At 44.5% G+C, this 12,197-nt stretch overlaps 1 protein-coding gene across 1 annotated transcript in view; it reads left to right on the top strand.

Moving 5' to 3' along the window:
* The window catches only part of LOC137423039 (PCNA-interacting partner-like), a gene marked incomplete at both ends in the record, with an annotated part of 86,043 nt that overhangs the window by 10,470 nt on the left and 63,376 nt on the right, over positions 1 to 12,197 (top strand). The gene's annotated exons all lie outside the window — the stretch shown is intronic.

The raw sequence follows: 12,197 nt of genomic DNA, 5'->3' as shown, positions 1-12,197 counted from the left end.
TTTGGCAAGTGATTAGGTATATGACCCATGTCGATTTGCAGTTCATATAGGAGGTGATGGGGAATTTTTGTCCAGTGCTAGAACTACAAAATTGGTTTCCTTCTAGTAAATGCTTGTGAATAATACATTTGTTTGCTGTGCATTCATAGAAGCCAGGGATCCTAGTTTGTTTGTTGTGGGGCTGTGGGTGCTTTGCTTTTACCAAGAGGTCCCTGAGTGTCCGACCACGTCGAAATGATGTTAGTGGAGGTTGAGGAAATGTGGTGCCGAGTTTTTCTGATTGATGGAGGAGAGGAATTGACAGCCGATTGACAGAGCCGATGTTAGCCAGAGGAGCATTTTAAAATTTAAATTGAACATGGCTTCTCCCAGACTGTTTTGTGTACCACAGGCAGGTTAATGTGTGGCAAGCATTTCCTGGTGGTCAGGGTGCATGCATCAATTGCTACTGTGACACTCGCTTCCTGGTTCCCACTACAGTAATGGTGTCTTGATGGGTTTGACCAGTTCACTTCGGAGAGGAGTATCGGCTCCATGCTGATGAGGGCCAACAAGCCTGAAACGCTGATGAGGGCCAACAAGCCTGAAACGCATGTCCGTGGATGTTCCCTCTCCAGGGTGAACTGGTTTTGCCTGCAGCTTTCCCGTTATTGGCTGCAGTACAGTCCTATGGAGATGTGGGGGGCTGTAGCTCTGCTAAGCTCATGCCTAATAGTAAGAAGAGCCTTTAAAAAAAAAAACGTGTGTATGTGTATGCGGAATTCCCAGCATCTTACAGCCACATTTGATGACGACAGTGTGTAAGTTTCTGCCAGCAGTTTACAGCGATTGAACCCCCTTTTCATTTACTCTGACTATCATTCGCCCGATGGCAGGACTTCAGCACTGAGCACCATATGGTTCAAAACTTCCATCCATGGATGGGTATCCACTTTTGCCAACATCTTTGCACCGTACTTGGGGAGGGGGGGGGGGGGGACTGAAGGCTGTGGTGTTGGAAAATCCCACCTCCCCCTACAGCAGGCCTGGTATGATGATCTTTCAGCCATCAGGAGAGGTAAAGTGAAGCTTCCTAGTTTCCAGTTTGATTGTGTAATATACGGTGAAAACAAGATCATGAAAAACCCTTCTTATGTTCATTCTCCTTCCACCAAAACTGAGGCTCTAACTTGCGTGCATTTGTGGTTAGCACATGTGACAATGCATCTGGGTTTGTAATGCAAAGAAAGTTGACACACGCGCCTTACATTGAACAGGCTATCCGATATAACAGGCCTTGCTTGGCTTTTCCTTTTCCTTCTCTCCTCGTCCAAAGCTAATAAACCTTAGGAGTGTTGTGATTTCTTATTTATCTGTCATTTTGTTATGCCTGGGTGAAAGCGATTCGTCTAACAAACGTTGTTCTTTTCTTCTTCATACTTTTTCTCCATTTGTGATGGATTTTTCAGACCATCGGTATACATATCTGCGCTGACATAATAGCTGAGGGGTTAATGCACGTGCTTTTGAGCGTCCAGTGAGGCATTGGTTCCTTAACAAACTGAACTGTCACCCTGGAGCCTTTCCATGGAGGGACCATGTTTCGCACATGAGTGAGCCATCCTTCAGAGGGAGTTGAACTTTCGTATCCCATCTCCAATTAACTTCTGTTGGTTGATATTTGGCCCCGCAGTCTGCATTTTATCTCTTCCCAAATTCTAAATCCACTTGCACAAGCTACAGTATTTGCTCCAATGTGGCGATCTGTCCAGGGTTGGTTCTCAGTTGAGGAATGGCACGATGTGTTGGCACCATACCAGGTTCACTGAAGTGGTTCCAGCATTGATAGGAATGGAAGCTTTATGCATGTGATTTGAATGCCTTTTTGTGTTTCTGCCTTTCCCCACACTTTCCATCACCTTTTTTGTCTTTTGAGAAGGTGTGTATGCTGCATGCCCCCATGAGGATAGCTCTGATTGCCACATGTGTTCCTTGGGGGATGTCTGCTTCACCACGCGTATCCCTCTTGTGAACCAGCACTGCCGTGCATGCCCCTCGCGAGGGTTGCTACATTGTGCGAATCCCTTGGAGTGGGTTCACGCCGCCACATGCGTCTATCTGGTGGGCCCATGCCCCGACATGTGTCCCTCAAAGTGGGTCTTCATGCATCCTTCGAGGCCAGCCTGTGCTGTTTGCAACATACCTAGTAGTGTTAATTTGCTTTATACCGTGTACCCCTCCTTCCTCCCCCTGCATGTGTCCTTTGGAACTCGTCCATGCCATTGTACATGTCCCATGTGGTTGCCACACCACCACTCATGTCACTTGGAGTTTGTCGCTCAGGGCAGGCCCATGCTGCCATGCACTTCCCTCAGGGCAGGCCCATGCCACCACACGTGCCATCCCTCCTCTGCCCCCTTCCTCTCACCCTATAATTAGAGTATTTTTGTGACATTGACTTCATGCAAATTAGTGGCCTGCAAAAATATTTTCCCCTATCCAAAGTTTTCACATTTTGATGACACCTGAGCTTATTTCATGATGCTTTCAAATCAGACTTAATATCTATAGAGTCTTCACAAACTACTCCAAAGTGATAAAGCAAAAAAAGGATAGAATGTGAATAAGTTAGATTAACAGAAAAAAATCAAATGATTCTCAGTTGCATAAATATTCAAATCCTTTACACAATTAACCCTAAATCACCTGAGGAGCAAATTATTTGTTTTAAAGGTTACAAAATAAGTGTAATAGGTTCTAACCTGTATGTAGTCAGAGATTTAACTCTAAATTAAGCTCGCTCACTTATCTAAGGTGTTTTCGGTCCATCTCCCTCGGTCAACCATCAAGTCAACCATGAAGACAAAGGAGCTTTCCAAAGTCAAAGTCAGACATTGAGTGGTGGAGAAGCACTGTTCAGGAGAGGGTTATATGAAGATTTAATAGTCACTCATTATCCATTTGAGTTTGGTGAAATCCATCATTAAGAAGTGGAGATGTATCATACCACCCACGCTCTACTCAGATCAGATCGCCCATCCAAACTCATCAGCCGGGCATGCAGGAAACTGGTCCGGGATGTCTCTTTAAATCCAACAATGACTTTCAAAGTTCTGCAAGCCTCTATGTCTGAGGTGGGGGTCAGTGTTCATCAATCAACAATATCCTGTTCCCTTCACAAACCTGGCCTGTATGGACAGGTGTCACGAAAGAAGCCGTACTGGAAAAGGTGCTTCTAAAATATCATATGGCATTTGCGAAAAAGCATCTTAATGATTCTGTAGGAACCGCCTTTGGAGGCCATTTTTCCCCACAGAGTAGGGGTTGGCCTTTTTGGGGCACCGTGGTCCCCTTTTTGAAGCAATGTTTTGTCACCTCTTGCGACACACAGGAAATTACCAGTGAACTGGTACTCAATTTGCCGACCTCAGACGGATGACAGGCTGTCAACCCTCCTGGCGTTAATTCAGCGATCGACCGGGATTCAAACCCAGGATCCTTGGATCCCAAGCTGGCACCCTAACCGCTAAGCCAACACCAGGCTCTTAATGATACTGTACGTATGTGGAGAAATGTTTTGTGGTCAGACGAGACAAAAATATAACTTTTTGGTCAAAATTCAGTGTTATGTCTGGTGCAAGCCTAAAGCTGCACATCACCCAATCAACACCATCCCTACTGTCAAGCATGATGGTGGTGTCAGCATCATGTCATGGGGCTGCTTTTCATCAGCAGGGACTGGCAAGCTTGTCAGGATAGAAAGGCCAATGGACGTTATAAGTACAAAAAATGGACGGGCCAAGAGGACAAAGTACAGGAGAATCCTTTATGAAAACCTGCTTGAGTCAGCCATGAATCTGAAACTGGGTAGGAGATTCACAATTCAGCAGGACAATGACCCAAGAAGTCCTGTCTTTAACCCAATTGAACAAATTGGTAGAGACCAACTACCTAAAAAGACTCGTAGCAGTCATTGCTGCAAAAGGTGCTTCCACTAAGTACTGACCTAAGGGACTGAATACTTTTGTAACCAGCGAATTTTGATTTGTACATGTTTCTGCAGGTATTCCTGACATGTAACCTCATTCATCTATAAGAGTGTTTAGCTTGATCTCTTCAGTTATGAATATAAAAGTTTATTTTGAAAAATTGTTTTTACAAAATTCGTAATTCATCTAAATGTCACATTATTGGTTGGAAGTGAATACTTTTGCAGGTCACTGTATTTTGTTGTTTGTCACATTGTACCTTTTTAAGATTTGCTAATTTCTTGTCCATGGAAATTTCATTCCTTCTCTGTAAATCTTTGTTAAGATCAATCTAATGTTGTCATTGCATGGACGTAGTTAAGTTAGATTACATAAATTTACATTTTTATTTTGTTAAGAACAAGGTAAATAATTACATATGTTGAAAGTCATTTGGCCACACCTGCCTGTTCCACATTCGATCCCGCCTGCTGTAGACGGTGACAATTAATTGTACAGATACGCCTAAAAAGGGATGTACGTGAGGCTACAGATGTACAGGATGTGAGGCCCCAAGTACGCCTGTTTTTTTCTAAGTTCCTTTTTTTTTAAAGGTATAAATTGTGATATTTGAAGTTCACAACTTCAATACAGACGATAGAGCTTGCTCTTTTCCACCATCCAAAATAATTTATGACCTGAGATGCAGTGCCCCCTTTGCTGGAACCACCAGAATGGCTTTTTTAAATTAATTCTGCTCCACAGGAGTTTGACCTTGTGTGGCAGGCCAAGTAAGCAAAACAGAAGGGACTTGGGGAGAGTTGGTGGTTGGGAGTGGGGGTGGGAGGGTAAGTGGGTGCACAAGTTGAGTGAGGCAAATGGTGGGGAGAGGTAGGGAGAGCAGGAGAGCAAGTTAAAAGTGGACGAACACTGCAGGAATTGCTTCTGTCTCTCCCTCTGCCCGATGGCACAGCGAAGTAAGGCCTGTGTAAATACGATTGAAACTGCTGAGCGAGCTTCCTTCTGAGGAAGTGGGTTTTTTGGTTTTGTCCAAACCTTCTGCCCTGATCCCACCCATGTCTGTGGGAAATATCCTATGGTAGCACATTGAACTTAGCTTGCTGTAAAGATTATTTTTGCCATTTTGGTTTGATGTAAATGAAAGCGTTCACCCAAGGTCCTTAATATTGAGCGTGATTGCACGTTTGCAATATGTCACTGTCTTGTCTTTTTGTTTATATTGATTCCCTTGTTCACTTGAACTGAGAAACCTCTTCCAGCATTAGAATAAGCCACGTAAGCCATGGAGGCAAGCTTACATGTTCCGAATGATGGAAATCCTCAACTACATGCGTACCCGGATAATCCACGGCCACACGGCTTCCAACTCCAGGACAGAGTATAGATGCGGGTCGTTCAGTTTTGCCAGTTGGGACGACAAACCTGTGGGGTTTGCACTTCCCTCAATTTTCCGATTCTGTAATGCTGACGAAGGAGTTGGAATGCTGGCTCCTCCAAGGTGAAAGTTGCCAAGATGAAGTTTTTCTTTATCCCAGCACTTGCAGGTAAAAATTGTGCTTCGAGTTCATTCCTGTTTGTGGACTTTCTGATGGAAGCCATGTTATTTTGCCGACCCTTATTTGTCCCTTGATCCGCAACAATCGCATTCAAATTTATAGTCTCTCCGGAATCCTTCTTTGATCTTTGTGAGAATTAGCAGACTACGGAAAGCCCTTTGCGTGCTCGCTAATTGTTTCATAACTACAGCTGCACGTCCATTCGGAAGGGCTCTATGCAGCGCCCACTCCAAGTGTAATAAAAGTTTCCTGCTGGCAGCCGTACGGCCATCATCCCATTTCTATTGGACTGGAAGTGTTAGCGAGTGCACGCATCGTTTAGCAGCTGAACACGCGACATGATTGATTCCAACTCCCTACGCATGAGGTGCTGCCGGGCGCATGTTGCATGGCCGTTTGGGCGGTGCTCGCTGCAGGAGCTTACCCTGTGAGCCATTTAAGCCGGGGGTCTTTCCATCGGAGTCTGCAAACTAGCAACGCAGCAGGGACGTGAAGGAGTGACGTTTCAAAACGTGCTGACGAAGGAAGTTCTAATCCAAATGTTTTTTGGGGGTTTATGGTTAATCGTAGGGAACGGTTTTTTATCTACCCTTTGGTTAATTTGTGGTGCATACAGAAAGTGTATGCCTCATTACAGGGGCAGCTCTGACAGGTGGAGAAAAAGAGGGATAAATGAGTCGAGGAAGGTACGCAGCTGAGACCTGCAGAGAACTAGTTAATGTGTGTGAAACGCGGTTTGTTCTTTTATTTGCTCCCTGAGTTGGCCACTCCGTGAGTGAGTTTGCTTTTGGGCAGGACATCGTTTTGCTGAGCGTTTTACCTTCCCCAAAACTAGGTACAACAAGAGAGCTTTTATGTAAAGATGCTGAGAGTTTATTTTCGCTTTTAATCAATCTAAGGGTGAGCCTCGTTGCGGGGAGAGGAAAGGCTTCTGTGTGCAGTAGCAACTTGAGTTCTGCAATTGAGCTGGCCACTGAACCACTCTGTAATTGTCTTCGCCACTGAAGGTGGATGGAGATTGTTTTCAGCCTTGTTTGTTTGGCTGTGAACTGGATATCTCCAAAAATTGTGGACAGATTCAGACGAAACTTGATGGACAGGTTGTGAGTGTTACTTGGAAAAATTGATTCAATTTTGGTGAATATTCCAATCCGGATGCAATAATTTTTAGTGAGTCTTCACCATTGAGAGATAGGGCCAAAAACCATATATAGCACGATATTTGAAAAAGTTATGGACGACTTATGACAGAACTTGGTGGATTACTTGCGTAAATGACAAAAATAAACCGATTCGATTTTGCTTCATGTCCAGATCCAGTTCTGACCTATCAGTGGGGTACAACTGTTCGGCCTGGCAGAGGTATGCTCTCTACGGAATGCCGTTCTAGTTGTAATTGTAATTGGTCTTGCTTTTACTGACCAATTTTTTTTTTTTACGGCGTAGCCCATAGGCCAAAGCCGTCTTGAACAGCGATTGTCTGTCCGTATGTATTTATGTATGTATGTATGTCCCCTCAAACGTACACCAATCAGAGCTGAGGATCTGGTCACATGACAGGGGTGATGTGATGTCATTACGGCGGTACGAGGTCTGACTCCACAAACCGCCATTTTGATTCCTATGCCGTTCAGGCCGGACATATCGTCTGACCTGTCATGTATCACAATCTGCATGCTTTACCTTTACGTTTTTCATTCAGTGTGAAACGCAAACAAACATGTGAAACACATGAAGTAAAACACATGAAAATACGGATATTTTATAACACTTGATTGTTATCGTGGCTGTGGTTGTTGTTGTTTGTGTGTTGATTCTGTGTAGTTTAAATATTTTTCTATTGCTTCACAAAATATCACTGCTGTATGTATAATTTTGTGTGCTTGTTCCGTGTCCTTCTTGAGGGTTTCTACTGTCGTAGAATAATAAATGTTTCCGTTCAAACTGCTGTGTGAATAAACCATACATTAGCGCTTCTTCCTCTTCTTCAAACTCGCAAAGAGGCTTTTCGAATCTGGCAAATTCGTGATTAAACAAACGATTTTTTACATCATAGATGTTTGGTTCCTGTGTTTACAGTGTCTGTCTCTCCGTATGTATGTATGTCCCTCACATGTTTATCCCACATATTGGGGGAGTTTTATAGCCGACAATTACGCTTCTGAAAGGTAGAATGTAATGCCATTTGGCTTTGCCAGTTATGAATCTTTGAACACCGTTTAGGGAACGTTCATATATTACGTCATATACCTGGTTGGGGCAAATTATCACACTTGATGATTGGTGGACTACCCTGGCAGCGTTTTATTGAGGGTAAAGTGCTGATAATGATTCCAGGGTCTTCAACTGTTGACCCAGGTTGCATGACACATGTTGTACGTGTTAATAGGATATTGGTATTATTTGTAGTGGGCGTTTGCTTATAATTTGCCAGTATGTTGTTTTTTTGATGTACAAATGTATCTTAAATTCTTGGAATTGTTAAGGTATCACTCTCTTTTCTTTACATTTTGGTCATTAGCTTTGTCACCGAGGGTAGGCTGAGGTTATGTTTCCACTCCTGTCTGCTTGTGTGTTTGTCTGTGAACTGGAAATCTCAAAAAGTTGTGGATGGATTCGGGCGAAATTTTGTGGAGAGGTTGTGTGACAAGATGTGTGTGACAAGAACGGAATGGTTAGATTTTGGTGAATATTCGGATCCGGGTACTATTATTTTTGAGTGATTCTTCGCCATTGGGAGATAGCGCCCAAACCGATATATAGAGGGATATTTCAAAAAGTTGTGGACGGATTCGGACGAAACTTGGTGGACAGGTTGGGTGTGTGACGAGGACGAATCCATTCGATTTTGGTTTCGGTCCAAATCCAGATCCAGCCTATCAGTGGGATACAAAACATAAACTGTTCAGTCTGGCAGAGGTGTGTGCTCTATCGAGTGCTATTATAGTTCCACGTGAATTTTCTTCAAAGCAGTATTCACACTGACATGTGCATACATATCTATGTTTTTTTTCCTGGACTTGCTTAAAGCCAGGGTGGCACACCATGTACAAACATTGAACATTTGCAATGGAATCATGTCATGACAAGCTCTGACACACGTGATTCACCAAAGCACCAGTGCACCAGTCATCTGTGGGTTCCGAGGCTCATGGTTTCCCAGAAATTGTAGTCTTCCTGGCATCGCATGATGTTGCATCACAATCGATGACTCGGAATGTGTGAAACGATGCCTTAGACACATGAATGATGCACAGAGGCCATCCTGGGTTTTGAGAGATACTGGAAAAATTTAACATTGACAGACTAACTGTGGACCGGACAGTCAGTTCGAAATCACCATCCGAATGATGGCATGCTTAAACTGCATAAATGTGATGGGTGAAGGAACGTATGTGAAGGATGGCACAGGAGATGCAGCACTTCCTGATACCACTACATATACTACACCAGGAAAATAGTTTTTATGGGTTTCTTCGGGTTTTGGTCCAAAGCACAACCAATGCAGAACATACATGCATGGTTCAAAGGCTAATACACTCTACAAACCAAGCTATACAGCGGTACATCCTTCAAAGCATTACAAAATACCCTAAAGGAGAACTTACACACAAGGTGTGTCTAAGGTTTGTACCAAGACCACAAACTATCAAAGAATTAGCCATGAACGAAAAAATTTCCAAGATGTGTAACACACAACTGGATTGGTTTCACCACCTCAGCTTTCCTGCATTTCGCCCCATCTGCTTTGCTGTGCCACCCCATCTGCTGTGCTGTGCCACCCCATCTGCTTTGCTGTGCCGCCCCATCTGCCAGATCATGTGGCTATACTCTCCTGCCACATCAGCTCTGCCCTCCAGCCATCATGGTTCTGCTCTCCCGGCCCTCCCCATCGGCTCTGCTCTCCCGCCCCGCCACATCAGCTCTTCTGTTCTGACCCACAACGTCAGCTCTGCTCTTCCACCATGTTGGCTCTACCCTCCTGCCTCTCCACAATGGCTCTGCTCTCCTGCCCCACCATGTCGGCTCTGCTCTTCTGCCCCTCCATGTCGGCTCTGCTATCCCGCCCCACCACGTCAGCTCTCCCGCCCTGCCACATTGGCTCTGCTGTCTTGCCCCTCCAGGTCGACTGTGCTCTCTAGCCTTGGTCCCTCCTCACCTATTCCATCCCCCCACTCATTCCCCTTCAACTCCCACTACAATCCACCCATCCCACCTCTCCTCCCTCCTTCCAAAGTCTCCAGTCGCTTTTACATTTTTTGACAGAAAACTTTCTTGTGCAACATGTTTTCAATGTACGAGTATGTCTTCCTCCGTAGCTACCCCCCACTGTGCTTTGACAGTCCCAGCTCTCGTCCTGGTGGTCATGTTGCTACATAAGTTCACAACTCTCTTCTACACAGCCTCTGTCCTCCCCTCCCACTCCTCCCCCCACCTCCGCCACCTTCTGCTACCAGCACCAGAGTATAATGGCTCTGCTCCTCGATAATCACATTGTATCTCTGCGCCTGGTCTACTATCCCTCAGTTTTGACTCGATCTATGCGGCTCTTACTTCAGACGTTGACACTGCTGTACAACCACCCTAGTCTTCTCTTTCTAATCCATGGAGACGTCAATTGTCAGTATGCCAGTTGGCTGTGGGTCAGTCCTCAAAATCCAGTCCACAGGGTTGCGCTTACTCGGTCTGTTTCTTTTCCGTCTCCCATCTCTACAAATGGCAGTCACTCCTTGTGAGATTTAGTTTTGTAAAACCTTAAGCCTGGCGCACTCCTCCACCCCTCTTGGCTCTTCTGACCATTCCTTCTGAAAGTGTTAATCTCGCTGCGTGTTTTCAAAGAATAGCCAATGTGCCGACATGTACGACAGTTCAGCAAGGCAGATCGGTCAGCTCTGTTTATCATTTTATATCATCATTATCTCCTGACGTCAACAGTTCTAAAATTCCTTCCTGCTTTCTTTCCTTTAGAATGAGGCGCATAGCAAGGCAATGATTAAAAATCGGGTTGCGTTCTCCACCTAGAAGGCAAACCCAATGAAGGGAATCCAAAGTCCCTCCATTTACCCAGCAGCCAGTCGAGTCAGTGGTTCAATGAGCAAGAGTCCAATATGGAGCTCATCTGGGGTGAGACCTTTCAATTTTCTCATCCTCCTTCCAAAACTGATGATGGCTGATCAAGTCAATCTCCTGCACACATTCCTCTTTTATACCTTCACTTCTAATAAATTGAGTCATGATGGACACAACTGGATATCTTCATACTCTCTTTACGAAAAAGACCAATGCCCCCAATCCCTCCGCCATCACAGAATGCTTTCTCAAGAACATGGACTATGCTCTCACTAAGATTGAGGAGTTCTTATTTAGTTTTGACACTTCATCTGCATCTAATCCTAATGACATTGGCACTGTAGTCCTCAACAACCATATGTTCTTTCAGTTTTCTACCGCCTCACTTTTGGCGTCACTGATCCTTCTGCCCTCTCGTTAGTCTTCCCCTATCTCACCCACATCACATGTGTTATTACAAAATCCCACACCTGATCACCTTAACCAATTACAAAATGCTCACCTCAATTTATTTTCCCTCTATTCTCTTGTCTGTTGAACCGACTCCCTGTGTCTGTTGTCTCTTGTTTGAAGAATGCTGCCCATCATCACCTCATGCTTTTTCACATACCCAGCCCTGTTCTCTCCTGCTCTCGGTCAACCATCCGCCCTCCTCCCCACACACCACCCACCACCCACCCACCTCCCCACCCACCCCTCCCCTTGCCCCCTTTCCTTACGGCCATTCATCCACTCATGTGCGATGTCTTTGTCTCCCAGTACTGCTTTGATCCTCTGTCAGTCTATGAACTGGCTGACCTCTCCCGTTTAACTGTTCCATGAGCCTAGATTTCTGTATACAAAAAGAAAATCTAGCAAAGGCATAGAGGGTGAAACCGCACACACATTGCTGATTGACCTTTTTGACCAAGATCGTGTGAGGGACCCTCGATTTATCTAATAGTTAATGGATGACGAGCAATTATTAAACAGTCGACGTTAGTGTTGTAGATCGTCTTTCATCCCCACAGTATTTTAATCAATGACCAACTCCTACCTACCTATCAATCATGGGTTTCTTTTGTGAATGTTGATTCTGCATCAATATTAAAGTCCTTAAGATAATGGTTTGTTTTCACCACGTTGCTCCTTCATCAGTGGACGTGTTTTCGGGCAAAGTGTTGGCAGGCTGCGGTTTTCCGTCGAGATTACAATCCGTCAGATTTTTGTCCTGCGCGAGAAATCAAATTCAAGGGAAGGCCTCGTACATTCTCATCGAAGACTTTTAATATTATTTCTAGTAATTTCAGCTATGTTTGCTTCCCGATGCACGTGCCTATGTGTTCAAAATTTCATTTGAAGTGTAGTCCGAGAACTCTAATGCAAGTTCCTCATGAAGGCCATTGTCTCTCTGTTTGAAGTGTTGGACGCTTCTAATTACCTCCGCCACCGAAGGTGGATGGAGGTTATGTATTCACCTCTGTTTTTTTTGTGAGAATTATATCTCAAAACGTTATGGACAGATTTCGATGAAAATTGATGGACAGGTTTCGTGTGTGACAGGACAAATTGTATGGATTTTGATGAAGATCCAGATTTGGACACGATCATTTTTTTAAAATGA

This window comes from Myxine glutinosa, unplaced genomic scaffold (assembly GCF_964187855.1).
Source record: "Myxine glutinosa unplaced genomic scaffold, kmMyxGlut1.1 SCAFFOLD_1704, whole genome shotgun sequence".
NCBI lineage: Eukaryota > Metazoa > Chordata > Myxini > Myxiniformes > Myxinidae > Myxine > Myxine glutinosa.
The sequence above is the reverse complement of the archived record's forward strand: the minus strand, read 5'-3'. Positions and strand labels throughout refer to the sequence as shown.